General features: G+C 44.9%; 1 long non-coding RNA gene across 3 annotated transcripts; it reads left to right on the forward strand.

The window, feature by feature from the left end:
* Window positions 1-3,499: 3,499 nt before the first annotated feature.
* Window positions 3,500-27,889, forward strand: LOC125400650 (uncharacterized). Of its 3 annotated transcripts, none has more exons than XR_007232027.3 (4): window positions 3,500-4,939; window positions 19,171-19,320; window positions 19,471-19,698; window positions 27,469-27,889. It is a non-coding gene; the product is annotated as an uncharacterized LOC125400650 (long non-coding RNA). The 3 variants fall into 3 exon arrangements; XR_015736322.1 differs by having other exon boundaries at window positions 3,500-4,344; window positions 4,783-4,939; window positions 19,171-19,698; XR_015736321.1 differs by having other exon boundaries at window positions 19,171-19,698.
* Window positions 27,890-27,973: the final 84 nt, after the last annotated feature.

Below are 27,973 nucleotides of genomic sequence, written 5' to 3' on the forward strand. Positions count from 1 at the left end.
CTGCTGTCCAGGCTCAGACCCAGGGTTATGACTTGGCCCGCCCCCACATCCATCCTGTCTGTGATAGACTGGAGCATGTGAAGTGACCTGACCCACAGACCCCAAGCTGCGGGATCTCCATAAGGTACAAGCGGGATGTCCCGAAAGAGTCCTAGTGGGAGCCCAGCACTGAACGTGTAGTGGAGCCCAGGGGCCTTGAACCAGAGTAGTGGCTCTGCAATGAATGCTGGCAGTAGAGATGAATGGACAGAGGGCAAAGGGGTATATGGCATGGCCTGCTGTGTCTCATTGCAGCGTGCATGATGAGATCTTTAGTTCCTTCCTTTATTTTTTTTTTCTCATTTTATTTTCTTCATTTTTCCTCTTTGATTTTGGTTTATTTGGAGGACGGGTGCAGGGTGGAGTGTTAATGTGAAAGGACAGGGAATGAATGGGATCAAGATCCATGATGTGAAAAACACATAGAATAAATCCATTAATTAAAAACTATTATTTTCTAGCATTTTGAGTGTGTGCAGTTACGTACATGTGGAGGTCTGAGGATAGCTTGCAGAAATTGTTTGTCTCCGTGTATCATGTGGGTTCTGGGGCGCAAGCTCAGGCTCGATGACAAAGTGCCTTTTCCATCTCCCTGGCTTGGCTTGATTTTTTTTTAATAATAGCTAGCCTCGCAGGTCTCTCCAGAGAGGAGGACCCGAGTCTCTGTCCAGCCCACTGTACCAGGGAACAAGCTTCCAGTCTATAGAAGGGGCTCAGTTACGCCAGTCTGGGCAGCTTTAAATACGACTGCCAGGCTTTAGATCACTCAGGCAACCATGGGGGCTAAGAGTGTAGAGTACAGGCTGCCCAGAGGTCTAGCCTCCCTCAGGCTCTTGATGTATGAGCCACCAGCCCTACCTCCAAGGGTCTGAATGAGTCCCCTGGACACTTAATACGAAAGGTCCTGGACCAGTTTTCAGGTTTGTTCTAGTTTCACAACAAACACCAAGGCTACTTGTGTGGTTTCACACAGTTATGGCTGGGAGCAGTCACCTGCAAAGAGAAAGGACCTTGGTATGCTGTCATTGGTTGCTGTGCCCAGACAAGGGACACAGTGGGCCAGCTTGTTGCCTTTTCTATGTCTTATTCCATATTAGGGCTTGCTTTGGTGGCATCTGTGGGGTCGGTACACGAAGGGGTGACCTTAGAAAACACCTGGCAAGAGGCGAGTCTAGGATCTCGCTTCCCACACTGATCATTCTCCGCACTGGGCCTTCTCTAGCTATTGCTGCCAGGGTTTAGCAAATAAAATAGTTGTATACTAAGTTGTATTTGAATTTGAAAAACAAAATAAAGCATTGCAGTGAAGCAGCAGAAACATACCCTGGAGGCTTGGGGGAGGTGTTTTTGTGTTCATTTTTGCAGTTCTACCTTCAGGACCTCCATGGTTGGGCCTGTGAACCTGTACTCTGAGGCTGCTGGTTTCAAGTTAGCCGAGCAGCCAGGAAGCCACAGAGCCATAGGCAGAGCAGAAGTCTGAAGACCCTCTGTAGAAGCAGACCCTGTGGGCAGTGGAGAGATGCTGTGTGTTTCCATGTGTGCACATGTGTGTTAGCCATGTGCACTTGAGGAGACCTCCAATTCTTCATGCTCGCCAGGACCCTGGCTGTATGTTGGGACATGGCTCACTGTCTCCCCTAGGGATGCTGAGGGCTCTAATTCAGCTGATCCATGGGCCATCAGGTAACAGAGGAGTTTCTGCCTATCTTGACCCCTCCACCTAAAAGACATAAGACTGAGAGGGTAGGAGAGGATAAGGTACTGGAGGGGGATATGCTGTGGCAGACAGATCCCAGCAGAGGGGGCTTGGTACTTCCTGCAGCCACACCAAGGTCAAAGAACTCAGCAGGTTGGTCTTCTGGTAAAGGGTGTTGTCTGGAATTCTAGGGAAGGATCCTAGCAAGACAGCCCAACTCAGGAAAGATCTGTGCTGAGCTCTGCAAGCCAAATCAGTTGGTCGTTCTATGCATCCGTGCTTGTCACTTGTAATTGTTTGGCAATGCTGTTACAAAGCAGGAATGTAGCGGCTTTGCAACTTTGAAACCAGGAGCTCCAGATGCAGCCAAGGTTCTACTGTTCGCCCTCCTCACAATTCTTTTCCATGTCCCACACATTTTGGCTTCTCTCTCAGGCTAGCACTTCCAGAAGGTGCCCAGTAGCTTCTGGATTAGAGAACTAGAGTGCAGAGTCAAGTGCCTGCGGTCTAAGTGGTGCCACTTGAACCTGGCCCTGGACATACGCTTAGACTAGGGAAGCAGAGTTCAGGCCGTTGGTGACCCACGCCCCTGTGCAGACAAAGCTCTGTACCCCAAGAAGGAGGGGAAACTATGCATGCTGTTGCTTCTCCATTGGTCCAGGACCAAGTCCATCTGTGGGGCCTCAGGAGGTGATGGGCTTCATGTGAGTCCTTCTTCTATATTCCCAACCTAGGAGCATGCATGTGACTCTAACAAGCCAATCACAAAGTAGTATACTTATGCGGCAGCCGGACAACACTGGCATAGCCTTGAGCACCCAGCCAGTTGCTTGCCAAAAAAACCCCCAGCCCTTTAATGATAGATACTTTTGAATTTGTTTGCCCATTTGTTTGCCCTTTCCTTCGAGGCCCCTGGAAGATGACGATGCTTCTGGGGGCAGCACACGGGGCTGTCCTGTCACTTTCAGGGGGCAGGGGAAGTCTCCCTCTTCCTTGCTGTAGGGACCATGTGGAATGTCTCCCTTTGTAATCAAGCCACAGAATGGATACAACTTGGTCTGCTGCCTGCCACCAGGCCGGTAGGGGAGCAGGGCCTTCCTTGTGCTCGCTCCTACATGGAGGTTTGGCATGGTTTGTGGTTGCAGCTTTTGTGGCCTCTCTGAGGCCTTTAGGAGTTCTTTTGCTAGTGTGAACCCCATCTGACCAGGCTGGCTTCTGTCTACTTCCCAGACCAGGCTCCTGGGTCTTGCTCAGATTTGCCTTTTTTTTTTTGTTGTTGTTGTTAAATATTCCTGGGTGCTGATTTGAGTCAAGTTATCTTGATAATTTATTTTCAGTTGATAAATAAAAAGTCTAATTTTCAGGCAGCTAGCATGAAGTTTTGAGGTCTGGAGGCATCACAACAATGTTACATCAAGATAATTGGGATACTCAATGCCCTACAATGTGTACCTCAGGCTATAGCTGCGAACTTACTCTTGACATTTTGTATCTGTTTTTCCTTCTTTTTTCTGTCTAATTTTTGAAATAAGAGTCTCCCTATGTAGTCACATCTGTCCTGTAGCTCCCCGTTTAGACCAGGCTGACTTTGAACCCACAGAGATCCTGCCTCTGCCTCCCAGTAATGGGATTAAAGAAGTGTGCACCACGACCGCCTATTTTGTATCCTCTAAAAACATTTCTTTTATTTTTTGAGATTATAATGCAATTGCATTTCTCCACCCTCTACCCCTCTTTGCTTTCTTTCAAATGTATGGTCTCCTTTTCATTAACTGTTATCACAGATACAGAGGATCGGGGAGTTTGCTGTGAGATTGTGTCAGCTAGGAATGTTACAGACCCATAGTCTCCCAACATGACTGCCTAAACCCGAGCTGAACAAGGAAACCAGTACCAGGCATGCTAAAGAGGACGGGAGAGTCCACGGCATTTTGTAACCTGTCATTCTCATCTCTTCAGTCTCTCTACATCCATCCCCACTTCCAAAGCCTCACCACGGGTAGGGATTCATCTCACACACTTCCTTTTCCTCAGGCCTTGCCAGCCTGGGCCTCCTTGGTTCCCTCCCAGTGCTTCCTCATTTCTGGGTCCTGGAGAAGCCTGGCTTTCAAGACTCAGTTCCAGACCAAGCCAATTCCGGACGGTGGACGAAGGTCAAGCTCCTGATTTCTTGAGGCTTCACAGCCTCAGCCAGTGTGGCGCTCGAGTGGATTCTGCACACGCGGGTGGTCGGCGTCCCAGCCTCACCCCGGACCCTAGCTCACCGCCCAGAACGTCACCGGCTCGTTAGGTGACAAGGACGCCCCGCCCAGACTGTGGGAGGGGCCGACGGCGGCCGGGACTCTCCGAAGCCTGGAGTTTCCCCTGGCTGCCGCCCACGTGACCGTCTGGTCCGCGGCGGGTGCGGCCCGCAGCGACCGTGTGAAGTCCTCAGCTGCCGCCAGAGTGGGTTAAGTCAGCCCGGCCTCAAGGTCGCAGTGACCTACCGGGGGCCAGCTGTGGGCGGTTGCACTGGCTGCTGAGCAACTCTCGACACCCGGGAATGAGTCCGTGCCCCTGACTTCAGCACTAGCGAGAATTTATTCTAAAACCCGGGCGTTGGATCGAAGGTTGCAAAGAACCCTTAATAGTGTGAAGTAAAATAAAACGATAAATATGTTTTTCAAAAAAAGTTACACAAATGTAAGAAAAAGCAAAGGACAAGCCTTGCTGTCTTTTAAATGACTAAGGGCCCAGGGCTTTTATGAATGAAGTGTTGGGGCTTGGTGAGAAAGGGAGTAGGTAGTATGGGGAGAGGAGGAGCCACACTTGTGTTGGGTAACCCTGTGCTCCAATGCAGGAAAGAGATAGGAAGGGGGAAGCTGAGACCCACAAAGATCAAGTCATCTGATCCAAGTTATCCAAACTTACCAAGCAGTTAAATTAGAAGGCTGGACTTGGACATATTGATGACAGAAGCTTCCTAGCAACAGGAATCTCAAGTCCGTTGTTCTGCCTGGCTCACAGGACAGGGCCGATGACATCATGATTTATGCTGTCTCCCTCAGACAAACACTTGTGAACCCCGACAGATGGAAGTCTTCCCCGCTTTCCCCGGAGCATCTCTCTATCTGGACTCTAAGATCATACCCACTTGACTCTACAGCATCGACCCCCTCAGGATGTCAACAGCTGGGAAGAGAGGCATCCACGGCCTGCAGTGGGGTAAGTTTCTTTCTGAGGCGGGCCTGAAATTTTTGTATCAAGACCAGATTGTTACTTATTGGGTGCTCAGGGATGGAGCCCCGGGTCTTACCCAAGCTCAGCAATGCTCAGCCGCCGAGCTACATCCCGACCTACAGTTTCCTCCCAGTAATTCAGATTTTGTTTTTAGTCTGGTTTGTGTATCTTTTAAACACACGGCTGGCATCTCATCTCCGTTCCGTTGACTCCTCCTGGCTTTTATGTCCCTCCTTCCTGCTGAGTGACAGGCTCCCTGGAAGGTCTGGACAGTGCCCTCCCCATCTCTGTTTGCAGATTGGGAGTTCCCATGTTTCCTGCACTTCTCTAGGTGAATGCTCTCATGTTTAAGTTTGAAGAGGGTCAAAGTGTAAACACAATCCGATCATTTACAAACATCGTCTCCTAAAAGTTAAACTTTAGGGGTCAGAGAGATGACTCAGCGGGTTAAGACCCAGCCACGCTTTTCCAGAAAGCCTGAGTCCAGTTCCCTGCACCCAGTCTGGGCACTCACAGTCGCCTGAAATGCAGCTCTAGCTTGAGGGAACCCATTGCCTCTTCTGGCCTCCACAGGCACCTACACATATGTGTTATACATATACACACGCACAAATAAAAACAACGAAAACAAATCTTCAGAAAATTAAAACTTTAGGGTTTGCAGATATGGTTGAGGGACATATAGCTACTCTTCAGAGGACCCAGGTTCATCCCAAACGATCACTTGGTGGCTCATGATACTTAGAACTCCAGTCCTAGGGGATCTGATGCCTTCTTCTGTTCTCTACGGGTACCACGCACGCGTAAAGTGCTTGGACACACATGCAAGACATTATACACACAAAACAAAATATTTTTTAAAAATTAAACTTTAGTTGTTGGCAGTTTACGGTGCTAAGGTTTTTATGTCTCAATACACTTGCTGTCTTTTAATGTTTGTTGAGCTTTTTATCTGTGTAGCCAATTTGTCATCAATGTCTATGAATATTGCTTGAATGCTGGAAAGTTCTCAGGTTTTACATAAAGTCTTATGTAGGTATGCTTGTAGGTCTCAAGACCATGGCTACACAGTTATCTGTGTCCTTATTAGACTTAAGTAATGAAGACACAGCACGCTCCCCTGCCCCTCCTCTGAAGGCGTGGTCCTCCACAGGATATGCCCTACTCCCTGGAGTGTTGGAATGCTGGAGAGACCAGCTTTAAGTCACACTTTGTCACTTGGGCCAAGCAGAGTATCCTTTTGGCCACAAGCTAGTGTCTACGGTTTCTTCAGCAGCCAGGTGATCTCAGATCATCACACCCAGAAATCCACTGCGTTGTGCAAGAAAACATCATCCCTTAGCTCCGAGCTCTGGTTAGTCACCTTTGGTCGCTATGATGAAACCCCATGATCAACAGTGACTCATGGGAAGGGGAGTTGATGTTGGCGTGGGGTTCCAGAGGGAGAGCCCAAAAAAGGGGGGGCGTGGCAGCAGATGGCTGGAACAAGACTCTGAGGGATCACATCTTTAACTACACCCAGAAAGCAAGAACTGGAAGTGAATGAGGCTATGAGGTCTCAAAACCCCAGTTGACTGCTTCCTTCTGTAAGATTCCACCTCCCAGTGTGTCTGAGTTAAGGCTTCTATTATTGTGAAGAGACGCCGTGACTGTGGCAACCCTTAAAAGGAAGACATTTAGCCGAGGGAGTTTGCTTACAGTCTCCGAGGGTCAATGCATTATCATCATGGCAGCGCGTAGGCAGACATGGTGCTGGAGGAGGAGCAGCTGAGAGCCCTACTTGCGGGTGACAGGAAACTGACTCTGACGCTGAGGGAAGCGTAAACAAGAGACCTCAAAGTCCGGCTCCACAGCGACACACTTCCTCTGACAAGGCCACACCCACTCCCACAAAGCCACACCCCTAATAGTGCCACTCCCTTTGAGGGCCATTTTCTTTCAAACCACGGCATAATTCAACAGTGTCACCAAATAGCGCCACCTACAGGGGACCAAGCATTTAAATACAGGAGTCAATGCAGAACACTTATTATTTAAACCACTACAGGTTCTTACTCTCGACTGAGGGGCACAACCATGATACAACTGTAGAGGTGGCCCTCAGTCCTACCCAACCTGCAACTGTTCCCCCCAAAGGTTCTTCTCTTAAAAGAAAAAAAATAATAATCTCACATGACAGCTGACATATCTCAACAAATCGTTGTCCTGGGCTGAGAGCAGAGGTGGCATCACTGACAGAGTCTATGAAAGCAGGATATTTATCGCTTTAGTCAGGGCTTAGATATTCCTGTTGAGCTTCTGTTTTTTATGCTTTGTGAGTTGACTTCCCATTACTGTGAGGACAAAGCTGTATGGTTATTTTTGCTCAGAGGTCTTAGTCCACGGCTTCATATCTCTGTCGCTTTGGACCTGAGGCAAGGTTCAGCATCATGGTGGGATATATGCTCGGAAACAGAGCTACTCACCTCTTGACACATGCTAAACAGAGAGCAAGGGGCCAGGGTCCCCCTGTCCCCTTAAAGGGCCATATCTCCCATGACCTTGTGTCCTTCTCCTGGGTCCCTTCAAAAAGGTTTTACTACTCCCCGGTGTGTAGGTGGAAGTTTCACCTCAGTTCCTGGCATCCAAATATCCAAAGAGCGGAATGTTTGGGTGGAAGTTCCATCCCAAGCCCCCGCCCCTGGGAATTGCCTCAGTCTAGACTCCACCTCCAAGAAAGCCCACCAAATGATGACTCCCCCTCCCCAGAGATGCTCAACATCACTCCCAAAGGGTATTTAAATTGCCCCCCAGAGAACAAACGTGTTTTCTTGGCCTTCCTTCCCAGTCTCCTCTTGGAGGGGGGGCTGGAAGACCACCCAGGAATGTTAGTATCCATTAAACCTGGGCTTTTTCTAACTTGGTTTGGTCTGATGTGGATTATTGCATCCGTGGAGAGGTTTATCGGGGTGCAAAAACTTTCACCCAATAGCACCACAATTTGCACTGGCTTTAGCACATGGCCTTTGGGGGATATTTCCTGTACTGGGTTAGCTAGGTTTCTGTTATTGTAATGAGAGCAACCTGAGGAGGAAAGGGTTTAAATGGCCTATGAGTTACAGCCCATTCTCGGGGAAGCCAAGGCAGGAACTCAAGGGAGGAACCTGGAGGCAGGAACTGAAGCAGAGACCATGGAGGAACATTGTCTATGGGTTTGGGACCCATGGCTTGCTCAGCCTGCTTTCTTATTTACACCAGTGCTTCCCTAGGGGTGGTACTGTCCTAGTAGGCTGGGTCCTCCCACATCAATCATTAGTCAAGAAAATGCCCCATAGACTTGCAATCTGGTGGAGGCATTTTCTTTCTCACTCGAGGTTCCTCTTTCCAGATTAACGCTAGCTTGTGTCAAGTTGGTAAGAAAATGGCTAGGATGCTAACCATGGCCTCTGCCTCCCTCAGAAGAGTGTGCAACATCCCACTGCAATCACATTTGTAGCAGTTTCTCCTTGTATCATAAACCCTTTTATTTTATACATTTTAATGGACCATGAGAATTTTTTGTGAATTATGTCTTTTAGAAAAATAAAATATCTTGTTATTTTTTCCATGTTATTCTTTTAAGTTTACTCAACCTAGCACAATCTCCCATTTCACTGAGGTAGCTGACCATGTCCCCTGACCAAAGCCACCTCTAAACTTGATGTGGGAGGCCCCTCTGTGTGTTGCTTTTCTCAGCTAATGAATAAAGAAACTGCCTTGGCCTGTTGATAGGGCAGAACTTTGGTAGGCAGAGGGGCTGGGAGAAAGAAGGGCGGAGTCAGAGAGATACCATGAATCCACCAGAGACAGACACTGCCATGTGGCAATACACAAATGAATAGAAATGGATTAAATTAATATAAGAATTTGCCAATAAGAAACTAGAGCTAATGGGCCAAACAGTGATTTTATTAATACAGTTTTCATGTGGCTGTTTTGGGGTTAAGTTCGCCGTGTGGGCAGGATGAACAAGTCTCCCCTCCTGTAACATAAACTGGCATTTGGTTGCCGAGCCAGCTTTCTTGTCCACATTAGGGGCTCACTGTTCCTTCTGGAGGAGTCTCTGTCTGCCTCCCCTCTTGTGAATCTCGATGGCTATTCACCCTCTGGACCTTTGGACTGAGCCTGCGAGTCTCAGGACAACTGTGGCACAGGGCGGCAGGCGAAATCTCCAGAGGTCATCTTGGATCTAGCTACTGGATGCCTTCGTGTAAGGTTCCAATAGAAATGTCTCCAGGCCGGCGAACTACTCCTTCATCTAACTTGACATGAGAGACTGCATAGACTTCATAACATGAAGGTTGGGCACATGCTTGTTTGCCAAGGGGAGTTTGGGCATATGGACATCTTTCTTGGCAACCACCACTCCTTCTTTAAAAAGAAGTTCATAGATGGCAGTCAGTCTAGTTCTTTACAGGTTCAGCATCACCGTGGCTGCAGCGTCTGAGGAAGCTAGAACGGAAGGAGCATGAACTACAGCAGCATCTCTTGCCACGTTCTCTAATTAATTTCTTTCATGTGTATGGGTATTTTGCCTGCGTGTGTATCTGTGCATCACATGTGTACCTTGTGACAGAGAAGCCAGAAGAGAGTGTCAGATTGCCCTGGAACTGTAGATGGTTGTGAGCCAGCATGTGAATGCTGGAATTCAGATCTGTGTCCTCTGGGAGAGCAACCAGTGCCCTTAACTGCTGAGCAAACCTGACAATCCCTTTTGTGTGTCTTATTTCAATGATTTTTGTTTGGATTCTATTCCTCCTCCTCCTCCTCCTCTTCCTCCTCCTCCTCCTTCCCTCTCTCTCTCCCTCCCTCCCTCTCTCCCTCTCTCTCTCTCCCTCTCCAGCGACATCTGTTTTTTCACTGCTTCTTACCATCTCCTTGGGTCATTTGTGCTCCTTCTTGCTCCCCTTTGTGACTTCCACAAGGAATCCTTCATATGTGCGCCCTGCAGTTCCTCAGGGGTGGGCTCTGCAGTGTTAATTCTGACTTCTACCAGTTTGATCCCCCAACCTCCAGAAGCAGTGCCTCGTCACTGCCCTTTCGTGGCACTGCTGTTACACACATCACAGTGACACAGTTCTATTGCACTGTGTATATTGCATATATATTAAATACATATATATATATAGTGTATGTGCCAGGTCCCAAAGACACCCGGGACAAACGGCCGAGGTGCCCATTTGACATACCAAAACTGATTCTAGCCATTCTCAGCCCCTATTCAGAAGTAGCTGTTACTCGTCATCCTGGTTGGTTTACCCCACCTTCTACCCTCAGCCATACCTGGGAGCAGTCATGTCGTTGTGTTATTCACCTGGCCCTGAAACCCCGGATTGGCACATATGAGTTCTGTTCCAAGGAACTAGGCCTCTGTCCCAAGCCGCTGATCCGACTCTCCTGATGTATGTATGGATCATTTGCTCTGCTGGCTTCTTTCACCCACCAAAGTTGACTCCAAATCCCAGAGTCCACCTCTTCGGCTGCTTCTCCACTCCATGTCTCTCTGGCTCCTGTAGTCTAGTTCACCTTCTGGGCCTTTGCCCTCTGGCTCCTGGAGCCTCCCACGCTCTACCTGGGCACATTTCTTCCTCTTTCTGCTATGGGAGCATCTCTCTACTAAAGGTCTGTACCCTGTCCCTTTTCCCAAAAGCCTCTCCCAGGTCACCTCTTCAGCTGCCCTCTCCTCTCCTGGATAAGTGTTATGCCAAAGCTTCCTGCTTTGTCTGTTATTAGCACAAAAGCCACACCTGTGGGCCAGGAGGCTCCTTTCCCCCCAGCTGGGCCCCTGTCACGTGGAAAGGAACACCTCCTCTGCGATTTGGGACATTTCTCCTTGACAAATCTCCATTCCACTTGGTGAGGGCCCGGATTGAAATTCTTGTTACCGTGACACTCAGCTGCTCTGGGCTCTGTCTACTTCTTCCTGGAACTTCTACATCTCCCTCTAGGAACTGCCCCACTAAGTCCTGCCGCTTCCTTAAGCCCTTCTGGGCCTCTGTGACCCTCTGTGACCCTGCCCCTTCTGTCGCCCTCCTGCAAGTCCCACATCTTCTTTATACTCTCCTAAGCCTAAACCGTTACCCTTCCCTGGTAAACCTCTCAGGCATATTTGCAACTTCCTACTGGAGTTCCTCTCCTGATGGAGGAGGGTTAACTGTCTATGTGTTATGTGTTATTTTCATTGGTTAATAAAGAAACTGCCTTGGCTTTTGATAGGACAGCAGCTTAGATAGGTGGAGTAGACAGAACAGAATGCTGGAAAGAACAGAATGCTGGGAGGAAGAAGGCATGAGGCAGTCGCCATGACACTCCTCTCCGAGACAGACACAGGTTAGAATCCTCCTGGTAAGCCACCACCTTGTGGTGCTACACAGATTATTAGAAATGGGTTAGATCAATATGTAAGAGTTAGCCAATAAGAGGCTACAGATAATGGGCCAAGCAGTGTTTAAAAGAATACAGTTTCCGTGTAATTATTTCGGGTGTAAGCTAGCTGGGATCCGGGTGGCGGGAAAGCAGTCCGCTGCTCCTTCTACACTCTCCCTCTTTTCAGAGCTGCCAGATCTACCTCTGCCTTAAGCCCTCCTGGGCCTCCTGGAGTCCTCTCTCAGCCAGAGCTCCTAAGCTTTGCAACCTGGTTCCCTCTCGGTTGCCTTCTGAAATTCTCACAGCTTCCCAATGCCCTCTTGGACTTCCGTCTTTCAGTTGCTACTGGAGCTTATAGGAACCCTTCCTCAGGCAAAGTTCATTTCGCAACTCTTTCTCTCTTCCCCCATGGACTCAGATTTTATTAACGCTTCTGTGTCGTACTACAAACGGTTTGGTCTGAGTATCGTTCAGTGGTCAAAGATGTCATATTTGATTTCTGAATTCTCTCATAGAGATACAACCTGTGCCACTGCCCAAATGATTCCCCAATGTTTTATTTCTAAATTTTCTCTGTCCTATACTTCCAAAGGTTTCTTATCTCTAAGCTTCCTCTACTTTCCACTTAAAACAAAACAAAACCTCTTATCTCTACGATTTCTCTGCCTGTTTCTGAGGGTGTCACCTTCTTTTCTCCCCTGGTCTTGGGACTCTTCCCTTTCACCCAGCTACCAGGACCATGGACTTGGAAATTTCAAAGGTGCAGAGAAGATAAAAAATTTCCCATAAAGTCCTTACCTTTACCTTCTGTCTCTAGTCTGCATCTGCCCTGGACTGCTCTAAAACTGCTCTCAATGGGTCAGCTCTAGATGCTTCTAATGGAATTTCCAACCAGCCCGAGCCTCTGCATCCTAGACTGCTCCAAAGTGGCCAGGTGGTTCAACATCTCAGACTCCTCCAAAGCCACCCAGCCCTTCCCTAGCCCCAGGTGGTCCCACAGAACCCCAGCAGAGACAAACAGACAAACAGACATCCCCCCCCCCCCCCCGAGCCTGCATGCCCCTCTCTTCATTCTTTGGTCATCATTCTAGCCATCCTGGGCCCCAACACAGATGCTCCAATTTCAGGAGGAAGTAGTAATAAAAAATATTACGTCACCATTTCTCATCAACCAAAGTCTAGAATGTTAGATCTCAGAGAAATTCAGGACAAATAGCTAACTGAAGTGCCTTTTTAACATATCAAAGCTGCCTCAGGCCACCAGTCCTTACTCACAAATACCCATTACAGAGCCATCTTGACTGGCATACCCTGCCCCCTAGCCTCAACCCCTCCAGACCATGGTCTGGGATTCCCTCCCCCAGCCTCTGTTGCCTGTGTAACCGCACTCATTTTAAGCATGCGGTCTCTTGGGCTCTTGGTTCCCCTCTTGGCCTCCTGCTTTCTCTGTTCTTATCTCCTCTCTCATTCCCACTAAGTCCCGTCCCCACCCCACCCCTTCTCTCATGGCCCAGTTTAGTGGGGACGCTTCCAGATGCCTTTGTCTGTTGTCTCCCTCCTAGCTACAAGAAACCTTCTCCTCTAGCGTATCTTAGAGCAGTCCTCCTTTCTTCATTCAGTATATAGTCATGCTTTGCTTAGTGATGGGAAGAGTTCAGGAAAAAAATATATTCTGAGAGATTTTGTAGTTCTGCAAACATTCTTTTGTACTTGCCCAGAACTGGCTGGATATGAACTATTACTCACCATGGTGGCCTGGGGCAGCCTGTTGCCTCTCAGCTTCAGATTCACACAGCATGTTATTGTCCGGAATACTATAGGCCACTGTACACAAGAGTGAACATTTGTGTGCACGACCGCAGAAGGGTGTAGTAGAAATACTCCGTCAGAGATAAACTCAGGCTGGTGAAGGGCTTAGTGTATAAAGGAGCACAATACTAATCCTCACAAGAGATTGATGATGCAGGCTCACATGGTGGGGGGTAGGACCTGGCTCCCACAAGGTGTCCTCTGACTTCCACACATGCCCTGCCCTGTGTCCATGCATGCCCATGCCCATACAGACACACAGAGAAGTAAATGTACTTTAAAAATCAAAAAGAAAGAATAAGCAGGGAGCCACCCATACAACGCACACGCTGCTGGATGCCTGCAGGGGTGGGTGGCTCCGAAAAGAAATTCAAAGGTCTGGAACGCGGCTGCTCGTGCTGGATGCTTAAGCCACGTGAGATTTGAAAGCAATCTTCAACAATAAGATTTTCCCTTCTGGGACCTTTTGGTTTTATAAACTTAAAAAATTGAATGAAAGAGTTTTGATTCATTTCTAATAATAAATATTAGCTTAGAACACAAAACTCGCTGTGCAGCTGCACAAACATCCACTGCTTTGCATCCTTATTCTGTAAACCTTTCCTTTTTTTAAAACTGTTTCTATTTTTAAAACTTTTCTACTAGCAACTAAAATGCACATGTGTGCACCCACACATGCATGTGTGTGCGCACAACCCCTATACACACTCAGTCACACACACACTCACACAACACTCTCACAGACACACACATGCACACACACTCACTCACACTCTCACAGACACACATGCACACTCACACACTCACTCTCACACACATACACTCTCAGACACACACGCACACACAGTCACACACACACTCTCTCACAGACGCACATACTCACTCTCAGACACACACATGCACACTCTCTCTCTCCCAGACACACACATGCACACACACTCACACATATTCACTCTCACACACATATACTCTCTCTCAGACACATGCACACACACTCACACACTCTCTGTCACAGACACACACACACACTCACAGACACACACACACACTCACAGACACACACACATGCACACACACACACTCACAGACACACACGCACACACACATCTAGTTCTGTCATTGTCTTCCTCATCACATGATCAGTCCTCTCTATGTACTGAGGGACAGTAGCATGCCCAGATCTGTCCCCTTCTCTGACGCCAGTGCTTCATTGCTGCCTGGTCCATCTCCTGAGTCCAAGGCTGTCTACTTGGTTTTTAATAAGTCAAAGGAAAACTCTCTAGAGTAATAATATCAAACATAGCAGGTGACTCCCTAAGCTACAGCCCAGCCGTGTGTTGTCACTGAGTGTGACAGCCTGTGCCCAATGGCTGCTTTCTCTGATTCCAAGTGCAGTGTTCCTGCTTACACCAGCCTTGTCACACATCCTGATGGCTCTGACCTCAGGGAGCTATAGGACACGGTCAGCTCCATTACTGTCTTAGGGGACCACCGTGGTCTGTGTGGCTCATCATTGTCTAGAGTGTTCACAGAACAGGACTGTATTTTTCCACTTTTAAAGAAGTTGAGAGAGAAGGACGGAAAGTGGGTGTGCATTTACGGTTTCTGCTCCAGGTGTTCTACTGTGTGTAGCTCCCTCCCTTGTTCCTGCAGATGCTAGGTCCACTCTGGGGATAATTTACACACCCAAGTTCAACTTCACGGCCCCCTACCTTGCTGTGATGCCACATACAAACACACCGTGTCTCTGTGCTCCATGCTGGGCTACACAGTGTGTGCGCGTTGCCTTACACAGACCCTTCTTAAATCAGCTATGAGAAAATGAATTTCTAATGTTTATAATCACACAAGACAATTACAAAATTACTAACATTGATGCCGTGTGTGTCTGTGTTCTAATCATGTTACAGGGTCACTGGAAGAAAGGCTCCCACTCGTTTTTGCTGTAAGGGGGGAAATGTTTTCGGCTAGCAACACCATCTGACCAATTTTTTTTGCTTCTACGGTGGTGCCTTTATCTCATCTTCCGTTTTGAAGGTGGTCTTTGGATGTAAAGTTCAAGACTAACAGTTTCTCTGAGCAGCGCAAGGATCCCACTGTCTTCTGGCTGCCATTATCCCCCAGAGAAGTCAGCGGTTACACTTGATTTCTTTAGAGACTACAGCTTGCTTTTCCAGCTGTTTTTGGGCTTTTCCACTCACCCTTGGCTGTCAGTGTTTTTGCTTCTTGTATACAGCGTGCTTTACTGTCTGTAAATCTTAGAAATCACCATGTTTCCAGTTTGCTGAGCTTCCTCTATGGGTTTGGTCTTGAATCAACTTTAGAAAATTTCAGCTTTCATTTCTTCAAGTATTTTTTTTTCCCTCTTTCTCCTTCTGTTTTCAGGATGTGTTTGCACTGGAATCTCTGTGGCTATGTGGACTTTTCTTTCCCTAAGTTTTCTGACTATGCAGTTTCTGTTGATCCGTTCTCAAGCCGTCACATGCATTTGGCATGTGGAGAGTTCTGCTGAGGCCATTTTACCCCCATCACTGCACTCTCAAATTGCAACATTTCCATTTCTTTGAAATTTTTTTTCCTCTTTATTGTGACTGAGACTATACTCAGGGTCCCATCCTGGGCCACACTCAGCCAGGATTGGTCACCTGTCCTTGATAAGCCAATGAAAACAGCCAAATGAATAATGATCACCCTGAGGGGAGGCATCTAATCACCTCAAGTCCATCTTCAGGGTCCTGAAGTAAGGCTGAGGCTCGTAGAAGGCTGCAGTGTGCACAGTCAGGCAGCTCTGGGCAAGTGTTGTCAGACCTACTGTCCACCCATCACTGGCTCTTCCGAAAGATGGTCTGACAAATTGTAAATCTAGTTCCTGGATAAAAACACTCCTCCTTCCCACGCCACTATTAGCCCATTTGGTGTGGGTTTTAGGTTTTCTCTTCTCGCACCTGAGACTCTTGGGAATTGTAGTTTCTGGAGGTCTATTGTTTTAAAAGCCCGATAGCCATTGTGAGAGACACTGTATCCCCAACAGCCTCTTGGAGTATCCTCACCTCTACAAGGCTGGCTTCACTCTGGTCTTTCTGATGTGTATAGTCATCTTGCCGCTTTGTAAACAACACTATTGCATTTCTATTTGTTTTTAATTCACAGAAATAACATTGACATTTTCATAATAATTTTGTACCTATAAGCTCTCTTTACTTTCATACGGCAGCTCACAACTGTCTATAACTCCAGTTATAGTCAGGATAAGCTTTCCTGTGTCTGAGCACTTCATAAACATCCTTACACATTCCCAGAAATGTTGGGGCACTCAAAACCACACAGCACATCTCTATGGTGTCTTGGGTGTGCGTGTCAGGCCCCATTTCCTTGGATTACTTAACAAACTTAACAAAATCAGGACTCCATCCCTTCAGAGACAGCTGTCAATATCCTCTATATAACAGCTCTCTGGGAAAAAAGAGCTTAGGAATTATTCACTTCACTTGACTTCTTGTAAGTCATTTTCATGGGACACTGGGGGAATTTCTTGTTTATTTACTGTCTGTCTAGGACAAACAGAGTCTCCTGATTCCCTTAACTCAGCCAACAGCAGCTTTGGCTTGGGTTGGAGCCAAGACTGACTCATCTGGAATGGACCCTGCCTGTCTGTCACTGCAGAGCTGCAGAAGCTGAGTCCCAAGAAGCGATCATAAGCTGCTTTCTGGTGGGCCAGAGAAGGGAGCGAGCAGGATCTGTGCCTGCAACCACAAGGCATGGAAGTGAACTCTTCATACTTACTCCTTAGCTTCTGAGTGAAGGACCTCAAGGGACTGCAGGAAGAAAACTTCCCCGTGTACACAGATATGTGCAACACAGACATGTGCAACGCATAGGCCTGCATGGATGCAGAGAGTCTGAGAGAGACAGAGTTAGGAAGAATAGTTCTGCAGGTTTTAACAAGCACAGTGCTTCCTGTATCTATGGCTTCCATCCCTGACAGAGTGGTTCCATCACCCTTAGAAACAGCCCTATTGACTCCCTATGGAGTCAGCGGCTCCTTGTTCCCTAAACCTTATTTATAATCCCAATCCATCTTCTGTCCATATACTCTTGTCATTTGAAGGGCGTCACATGAATGGAAATCTATTTGTGCAAAATCTTCAAGGTTCAAACTCTTGGTCAGGGACTTCACTGGCTTAGTTTTCGGTGAAGGAATTATGGTGGGTGTTGTCAAAGTGATGGGACCAAGTGTGGGAGGGAGAGATTAGAGGTGGTATTGTGATCAGAAGTCCCAGGAGACATACCTTAGCCCCTTCCAAAGGCGTTCGTTCAATGTTCAGCGACCTAAGCACCTCTTGTTGGACTCCATCTCTGGAACCTGCTGGACTCCATCTTCCAACGCTGAAATCCTCCACCAAGCTCCTAACATGTGGATTTTGGGGAGACAAACCATGCTCAAACCTGGCACTTCCCAGTCAGAGTCAGCTGGTCTCTGAGCTGACTGCTCACTGAGGTGTGGAACCTGGACTTGATCATCACTCCAAGTCATTGTAACCCATTTTCAAGAAAGAGCCAAAGACAGAATCTGAGGGATGTCCCTGTGTAGGTACTCCAGACACTCTTATGCCTAACAGCAAAGCCACTGACACTTCCAGGCAGCATCCTTGAGCTGCTTTGGGCTGGGCCTGGCACACATGTCAGGTATGTTCTGTTGGCTTTCAAGCTGTGCTCACATAGGAATGATTTAGGTCTTTCAGAAAAGCTTTTTTTTTGAGAGATGATAGATTTTTGTTTGATATTCTACATCATCAGCCACACTAAAATGCCTTTGCATAAGTCAAAGGCAAGACGACTTTTAGATGCACAGAAGTCTAACGAAATTGGAACAGACAAGCGCAAAACCAGACTGCGATTGCTTTGTCATCTTTAATGGGTGCTTGCAACAGGTTGTGAATACAAACTGAAATGGGTGATTTTGTTCTGCTGTGAAATGACGTAGGGAATTCTTCTCTGGAAACATATTCGAATAGCCAGTTATATGAATATAAACATAAAAGCAACTTGGAGTAGGTTTGACCATTGTTAACAAATCCCAGTTTTATCTTTAGAAGGGGAAGCCAGGAAGGTACTAAACTGGAACCACTATGTTTAAAAAGAGTATGGTCACTTTGCTACAAGCCAGTGTTACTTAAATTTGAAACATTTGCTTAGCCATTCATGATCTAAAGTCTGGTGCATGCAACCAACTAAATCATAACATCACCAATCACAGGACACTCCTGTTTTTATAATTGAGACAGGGGCTATGTTGTCTGAGGTTTTCTGTCCCACCCAGTCCTTGTTTTGACTGGTTCCTACAATTGTTAAGTCCCAAAGAAATCGCACAGAGGTCTACATTAATCATAAACGGACTGGCCTATTAGCTCAGGCATCTTATTAACTTATTAATATAAAACTTATATTAACCCATTATTTTAGTATATGTTAGCCACATGGCTCAGTACCTTTTTCAGTGGGGCAGGTCACATCTTCCTTCTTCTGTGTCTGGGCAGAATGGGCTTCCTCCTTCCCAGAATTCTCCTGTTCTCACTGACCTGCCTCTACTTCCTGTCTGGTTGTCCCGCCTATACTTCCGCCTGGCACTGGCCTATCAGTGTTTAATTAAAACATAATTGACAAAATACAGACAATTGTCCCACACCAGGGCTACTGCTCAGTAGTTGTTTAGAAATAAGCTACCAAGCCTGCCTTGTCTTTATTTTCCCCAATGCCAGCAAAGGTCATTCTGTTTCTGTTGCAGGTGGCACTGTTGGGACTCCTCAAATACTCCCTCAGCATGTTCACAAGGCCCACATGCCAGTTGAATGTGGGAGGTGCATGAGTGAATCCAGTTCCTGACTTGTCTTAAGCCCAAACAGACGGCCATGATTAGGCCAGTCCTTCACTTGCCCCCTTTCTCATAGTGTGGTATGGATGCACAGTAAACTCTCCTCGCCTTTCCCTCCCTTACTCATTGTTCATTCTGCATTGGCTTCCAGGCCTCCCCGCTGCTCATCTGTCACGGACATGGTCCATGTTCTTCCTGACAAGAAGCTGGATGTCTTGCTCCCATTTCCAGAAAATTCATTAATACTTCTTGAAGGTCTGGATGGAAAAGAATAACTTTGCACTTTTATCCTCCACAAAATGTGAGTGTTCTGTGGAGTGCCATCTCCTGAGTTCAAAGTCATTTCTTAAATCCTTGGAAGAGCAATGCAGCTACTAGCAAAAGTGTCTGCAGTGACGGCCAGGTTCTGCTTTGTCTTGGCATTCACTGACCTTTGCTGCATGTCCTTCAGGGTGTGAAGATCAAGGCCACCACAATGCAGGCACGTGTGCTGTGACCCTCACCTGTGTGAATCCCTGCACTGCTGGCCTGAGCCGCAAGCAAAAGCCACACAAGAAAGGGCTCAAACTTTTTTACTTTGTACTTTTTGAGAGGGAAGAAAAACGGTGCCGTAAAAACACGTGAATCATCAGCTGTCACCATGCGGCATGAGAACCATTGTCACATCCGCTTTCCCCAGGTAGGTAGATATTTATTCTTAATGGGGCTCTCTCTCCCTCCTTCCTTTCTTTCCTTCCTCTTCCCCCCTAGTGCTGGAATCTTCCTGTCCTGATGGCAGTGGTGAGGCACTTAGGAAAGAAATCTTTCACTCTTCTTTTCTATAGACAAGAGTCTCTTAATCCATGCTGGTGTGGAGCTGGCCATGTAGTACAGGTTAGACTCAAATTCAGAATATTCCTTCCTCAGTCTCCCAGGTGCTGTGAGTAGAGGTAGAAGCCATTACACCTGACTTTAGAAAAAAGCTTTTTAATGCTCTGACACCAAACAAAACCAAATAGCAACAAACCTGAAAAATTGTGAGGGAGTTAATTGTTGTTAAAGAAGTTGTTTCTGCAGTCATCAGAAGTCTCCCCCGCCCTCCAAAAAAAAAAAACCACCACCCAAGACCTGATGGCTTCAACTCAGATTTCTACATGATTTTCAACGAAGAACTAATACCAATACTCCTCAAGTTGTTCTGAACAATGGAAACAGAAGGAACATTGCCAAAATCTTTTTTATGAGGTTACAATTACCCTGATACCCAAACCACATAAAGACATTACTAAGAAAGAGAATTACAGACCAGTCTCGCTCATGAACATTGATACAAAAATATGCAAGAAAATACTAGAAAATTGTATCCAAGAACACATCAGAACTATCATCCACCATTATCAAGTCGGCTTCATTCCAGAGATGCAGGGATGGTTCAATATACAAAAATCTGTCAATGTAATCCACCATATAAACAAATTGAAAAATAAAACCCACATGATCATATTATTAGATGCTGAAAAAACTTTCAACGAAACACAACATATTTTCATGATAAAGGTCTTGGAGAGAGCAGGGATACAAAGAACATATCTAAACATAATAAAGGCAATATACAGTAAGCCAACAACCAACATAAATTAAAAAGAGAAACAGCGATCCCACTGAAATCAGGAACAGGACAAGGTTGTCTACTCTCTCCATATCTGTTCAATATAGTTCTTGAGGTCCTAACTAGAGCAATAAGACACCAAAAGGAGATCAGGAGGAAATCAGAAAATAAGTCAAACTCTCACTATTTGCTGATGATATGATAGTTTAGATAGGTGACCCCAAAAATTCTACCAAGGAATTTCTATAACTCATAAACACTTTCAGTAATGTAGGAGGATACAAGATTAACTCAAAAAAATCAATAGCCCTCCTTTACACAGATGATAAATTGGCTGAGAAAGAAATCAGAGAAACACCACCCTTCACAGTAGTCACAAATAACATAAAATATCTCGGAGTAACTCTAACCAAACAAGTGGAAGAACTGTATGACAAGAACTTTAAATCTTTGAAGAAAGAAATTGAAGAAGACACCAGAAAGTGGAAAGATCACCCATGCTCTTGGGTAGGTAGAATTAACAAAGTAAAAATGGCAATCTTACTAAAAGCAATCTACAGATTCAGTGCAATGCCCATCAAATTCCCAGCAAAACTCTTCACAGATCTTGAACAGTACCTTCATATGGAAAATAAAAAAAAAAACCCAAAAAACCAAAACCAAAAACAACAAACCAGGATAGCTAAAATAATCCTGTTCAATAAAAGAATTTCTGGAGACATCACAGTCCCTGACTTCAAACTCTACTACAGAGCTACAGTACTGAAAACAGCCTGGTATTGGCATAAAAACAGACAGGAGGACCAATGGAACTTAATTAAAGAACTGGACATCAATCAACACACTTTTGAATACCTGATTTTTGACAAAGAATCAAAAAATATCAAATGGAAAAAAAGAAAGCATAGTTAACAAATGGTGCTGACATAACTGGATATCAACATGTAGAAGAATGAAAATAGATCCATATCTATCATGCATAAAACTCAAGTCCTAATGAATCAAAGACCTCAACATAAATCCAGCCACACTGAACCTCATAGAAGAGAAAGTGGGAAGTACACTTGAATGCATTGGCACAGGATACAACTTCCTAAATATAACCTCAATAGCACAGACACTGAGAGCAACAACTAATAAATGGAACCTCCTGAAACTGAAAAGCTTCTGTAAAGCAAAGGACACAGTCAACAAGACAAAATGACAGCCTACAAAATGGGAAAAGATCTTCACTAACCTCACATCAGATAGAGTTCTGATCTCTAAAATATACAAAGAACTCAAGAAATTGGTCATCAAAAGAGCAAATAATCTAATAAAAAAAATGGAGTATAGACCTAAGCAGAGAACTCTCAACAGAGGAATCTAAAATGGCTGAAAGACACTTAAGGAAATGTTCAACATCCTTAGTCATCAGAGAAATGCAAATCAATAACTCTGAGATTCCATCTTACACCTTTAAGAATGGTCAAGATCAAAAACACTGATGACAACTTATGCTGGAGAGGATGTGGGGTAAAGGGAACACTCCTGCATTGCTAGTGGGAATGCAAGCTGGTACAGCCCCTTTGGATGTCAGTGTGGCAATTTCTCAGAAAATTAGGAAACAGAAATTTTTCTAACTTCCTCAAGACCCAGTAATACCACTTTTGGGTATATATTCAAAGGATGCTCAATCCTGCCACAAGGACATGTGCTCGGCTATGTTTATAGCAGCATTGTTTGTCATAGCCAGAACCTGGAAACAACCTAAATGCCCCTTGACTGAAGAATGGATAAGGAAAATGTGGTACATTTACACAATGGAGTATTACACCCAGAAAAAAGTAACGACATCTTGAACTTTGCAGGAAAATAGATGGAGCTAGAAAACATCATTTTGAGTGAGGTAACCTGTCACAGACACACAATTATCACATGTCCTAACTAATAAGTGGTTTTTAAACATAAAGCATAGAAAACCAGACTACAACTCACACTCCCAGAGAATCTAGACAACAATGAGGACTCTGAGAGAGACATACATGGGAAGTAGAAAAAGACAAGATCTCCTGAGCAAATAGGAAGCATAGGGACCTTGGAAGAGGATTGAAGGAGAGGGAAGAGGCAGGGAGGGTAGCAGAGAAAAATGTAGAGCTCAAAAAATTAAATTAAAAAAGAATTTAAACTTGTAAACCCACCCAGGAGGAGTAGATGGCAACTCTAGGCTGAAATCAATAACGTAGAAACAAAGAGAACAATGCAAATAATTAATGAAATAAAGAATTGGGTCTTCAAAAAATTAGCCAGATAGACAAACCTTTATCTAAAAGAACCAAAAGGTAAAGAGAGAATATCCAAACTAACAAAATCAGAAATGAAAAGGGGAACATAGCAATAGACACTGAGGAAATCCAGAGAATCATTAGGTTATACTTCAAAAACCTGTACTCCACAAATATTGGAAAATCTAAAAGAAATGTGTAATTTTCCAGATAGGTACCCTATGCCAAAATTAAATCAAGACCAAATAAATAATTTAAATAGACCTATAACTCCTAAGGAAATAGAAATAATCATTAAAGTTCTCCCAACTAAAAAAGCCCAGGGCCAGATGGTTTCAGAGCAGAATTCTATCAGAATTTCAAAGAAGAGCTAATACCAACACTCCTCAAATTGTTGTACACAATAGAAACAAAAGGAACATTGCCAAATTCTTCTTATAGGGCCAAATCACATGAAGATGCAACAGGGAAAGAGAATTACAGACCAGTCTCCCTCATGAACATCGATGCAAAAATATTCAATAAAATACTTGCAAACTGAATCTAAAAACACATCAAAAAAATCATCTAACATGATCAAGTCGGTTTCATCCCAGAGATGCCAGGATGGTTCAACATATGGAAATCCCTCAATATAATCCACCATATAAACAAATAGAAAGATAAGAATCACATGATCCTCTCATTAGATGCTGGAAAAGCCTCGACAAAATCTAACATCTTTTCATAGTTAAGGTTCTGGAGAGATCAGGGATACAAGAAACATACCTAAGCATAATAAAAGCAATATGCAGCAAGCCAACAGCCAACATGAAATTAAATGGTGAGAAACTCAAAGCAATTCCATTTAAATCAGGAACAATAAAAAGCTGTCCACTCTTTTTAAATCAGTATAGTACTGGAAGTTCTAGTTAAAACAATAAGGCAACAAAAAAAAAGATCAAGGGGATACTAATTAGGAAGGAAGAAGTCAAACGTTCACTAATTGCAGATGATACGATTATATACATAAGTGACCTCAAAAATTCTACTAGGGAACTCCTATGACTGATAAACACCTTTAGTAATGTGGCTGGATACAAGATTAAGTTAAAAGAAAAGCTCTCCTATTTACAAATGATAAGTGGGCTGAGAAAGAAATCAGGGAGATAATATCCTTTACAATAGCCACAAATAATATAAAATATCTTGGGGTAACTCTAGCCAAACAAGTGAAAGACCTATATGACAGGAACTTTAAATTTCTGAAGAAAGACATTAGAGAAGATATCAGAAAATACAAAGATCTCTCATGCTCATGGATTGGTAGGATTAATATAGGAAAAATGGCTAACCAATCTTACCAAAAGCAAGCTACAGATTCAAAGCAATCCCCATCAAAATCCCAACACAATCTTCACAGACCTCAAAAGAATAATACTAAAGTTCATATAGAAAAACCAAAAACCTAGGATAGCCAAAACAGTCCTGTATAACAAAGAAACTTCTGGAGGTATCACTACCCCTGACTTCAAGCTCTACTTTAGAGCTGTAGTAATAAAAACATCATGGTACTGGCACAAAAACAGAAAGGTGGATCAATGGAATCAAATAGAAGACACTGACATAAATCCACATACCTATGAACAACTTATTTTTGACAGAGAAATTATACAGTGGAAGAGAGAAAGCATATTTAACAAATGGTACTGGCATAACTGAATGTTTGCATGTAGAAGAAATCAAATAGATCCATATTTATATCCCTGCACAAAACTCAAGTCTAATCGGATCAAAGACATCAACATAAATCCAGTTACTTTGAAGCTGATAGTAGAAAAGTGGGAAGTAGCCTTGAACCCACTGGCATAGTAGACAAATTCCTCAATATAAAACCAGCAGCACAGACACTGAGAGCAACAATTAATATATGGGACCTCCTAAAACTAAAAAGTTTCTGTAAAGCAAAGCGCACTGTCAATAAGACAAGATAGTAGCCTATAGAATGGGAAAAGATCTTCATCAACTCCACATCTGACAGAGGGCTGATCTTTAAAATATTTTAAAAACTCAAGAAATTAGACATCAAAATACCAAATAATTCAATTAAAAATAGGATACAGATCTAAACAGAGAATTCTCAACAGAAGAATCTCAAATGGCCGAGAAACACTTAAAGAATTGTTCAACATCCTTAGCTAGCAGGGAAATGCAAATCAATATGACTCTGAGATACCATCTTACTTCTGTCAGGATGGCTAAGACCAAAACACTAATGACAGCCTCTGTTAGAGAGGATAGGAATGAGGGGAATACTCCTCCACTTCTGGTGGGAGTGCAAACTTGGACAGCCACTTTGCTGACAGTATGCTGTTCTAACTGGACAAACAGGACACAAAGGAAAGTGAGTACCAACCTTTGTCAAGACAAGGAGAGAAAGCCCTTTGGACTATCTTGCTTCACAGAAAAGTCTGTCGGATATGCTAGGCCTATAGGCTGAAGACGGAGGCACCAGTTGCAGAGGAACTTTGGGTGACTGTCTGAGCAGTCAGCTGTTTTTGTCATTACAATTTTGAAAGTCGCTTGCTGGCACATGCTGTTTACTCAGTTGATAGTATTTCCTTCTTGGGTCTCTGAAGGAGTTGAAGACTAGATACAGTTTTCCTTGTTTACTAGACACAGAAAAGCAAGTTATAATAGTAAATTAGGTACAAAAATTTGGACTCACCAAGATAGAATAGATATTATTTTCTCTGAATTTGTCAACTGCAATTGGACTATACATTTCTGATGTATTTATTGTCTGTATATATTTTACATAGTCATTGCATTTATTGTATATAGTTTTTCTTATATTAGTTATAGCCTTCTTTTCTATTTTAGACAAAAGGGGAAATATAGTGATATTTTGTGTTTTAATAAATAAAGCTTGCCTGAAGATCAGAAGGGCAAAACCAGGCCACTAGAGGTCAGGCAGTGGTGGCTCAAACCTTTAATCCCAGGATTTGGGAGACAGAGGCAGAAGGATTTCTGTGAGTTCAAGGCCACCCTGGACTACACAAGATTAATGTAGAAACAAATCCAGGTGGTGGTGGCTCACAACTCCAGTACTAGGGAGTCATGTGCCTTTAATCCCAGCACTAGAGGGAATATAAAATGGGAGGAGAGAGAGAGACTAAGTCTGCTTAGTCTGAGGTCTCCCAGCCTAGGTAGAGGTGAGACTTCTCTAGTGACTTGGTTGCTTTCCTTTTTCTGGTTTTTGGGTTGAACCCTAATAGCTATCTCTGGGTTTTTATTATTCATGCTGCAGTATGGTGGTTTCTCAGAAAATTGGGAATCTAGTGTGTGTGAGCAGGTGGCCCAGACCCTGTGGCAGAATGATGGTATTTCATCTTCCCAGTCTATGCTCCCAGTCTTGGCAGTCTTGACAGGCAGATGCTGGGGAGGCCAACTTCAAATGCTTTCCTGTGACATGTGGGCACCGGTTGAAAAAAGACTGGAGAACATGGCAACTCCGTGATGCAGTGCCCTGGAAAGCCATCGGGAAGGGAGGAGGTCTCACTGGACCATTTATAAAACAACGGACTGCTGTCTCATGAACTGGAAAGCATCCATCAGAACGAACCTGTACGTTCTGTTTTCAGCCCACAGTCCTGCTCCTCGCTCAGGGACATTAGGGACTGTGCATCTCCCTGCTACCATAAAACAGAAACACATAATCCAGAAGGAAGCCCATGATGGTAGTTTATGGAAGAAGCAAGGCAGGTAGGTAGCCTGAATCCAGAGCGCATCTGCCCAGGTCGTGAAACTGCTTTCCTTCTGCATCCATCGGCTTCCGGTTCACTTCTGATCTCCCCAGGTGATTGGTTTACGAAGAGAAGGGAGGTTTGGGTTGAGGCTGTAGTTCAATGACAAGAGGACTTGCTTAGCGTGCATTAGGACCGAGGCTCAATCTCCAGTGCTGTCAAATAAAGAAACAAAGAAATAAAAGAGAAGAGAATATGCTGGCCGAGCTTTGGAGGCCATGGTCTCTCTGGAGTGTGGAGAGAAGTATCGTGGTGGAACTGTGTGGTGGGACTGTGTGGTGCTCACCTCATGGTTGGAAAGACAGGGAGAGATTGTTATCCTTTCTGAGGGCACCTCTAGGAGCCTAACTTCTTGCTCATTCTGATAGAGCAAGTTGTGGATGAAGCCCTTAACTTGCAGACATTCTGGGAGACATTCCAGGTCCAAATTACTGCACCCTCCATTTTGGAAGGGGTCACCTGTAATCCCCTGGACACCCCAGAGGCCTCAACTGTGAGACAGCAACGTAAGCACAGTACTCATGGTCTGCAGGCTGGCCTTGGAAAGGAGATCTCTGTGGTGACTTGTAAGTCAAAAGCCTCTGCCCATGCAAGCATGGACTCTTTCTATACAAGCCCAAGGATGGCTAGTGATATCACAGAACAGGCTACCCATGCCTCTGCGTCTCAAGGGACTCCTCACACAGGGTTCTTTTTGATGAGTATAAACATGCCTCCAAACGTCTCAGGGTACTTGAGAGATCGATTTCTTTACTCTCCTATATATACATCTGTCACTGTGCCTCCTTGTCATTAATCTAACTCTATTCCAGTCATACAGATGCAGCTGGCCTGGGGAGTTTGGTTGCCTGTCTGCTATGCAGTCATGATTGCAGCCAGAAGACAATCGCCTGAAGGGTAAGGTTGTCCTGAAGGATACAAGTCAGGGCTGAAATCCGTCGTCACTTCCCTCCCATGACATGAACGTGACCACCATGGTCGGGGACAAGAGAGGGTGGCCTGGTGAGTAGTTCTCATCGCTGTTAGGCCGCGGAAATAAGAGACTGTGCTTTCCTCTCCCACCTCAGGCCCCTGCTGGAATCTTCAAGCAGAGGCTCTGAGATCTTACCAAGTTGGAAGCTGAGATTCTTGGGGACTTTGCAAGCCACCAAGTCAACACAAAACCATTCATGACTCTACCGACTAAGAAACTGAATCTTTTTTTTTTTAATTAAATTGTTCTATGAACTTCAATTGACTTCATTATTCTTAATGTCCTGGCCGTATAGAACCTGGACAATCTATAATAGTGTCTTTGTTTTTGTTTCCCTGTTGCTG

Source organism: Myodes glareolus, chromosome 24 (assembly GCF_982192425.1).
Source record: "Myodes glareolus chromosome 24, mMyoGla1.1, whole genome shotgun sequence".
Lineage (NCBI taxonomy): Eukaryota > Metazoa > Chordata > Mammalia > Rodentia > Cricetidae > Myodes > Myodes glareolus.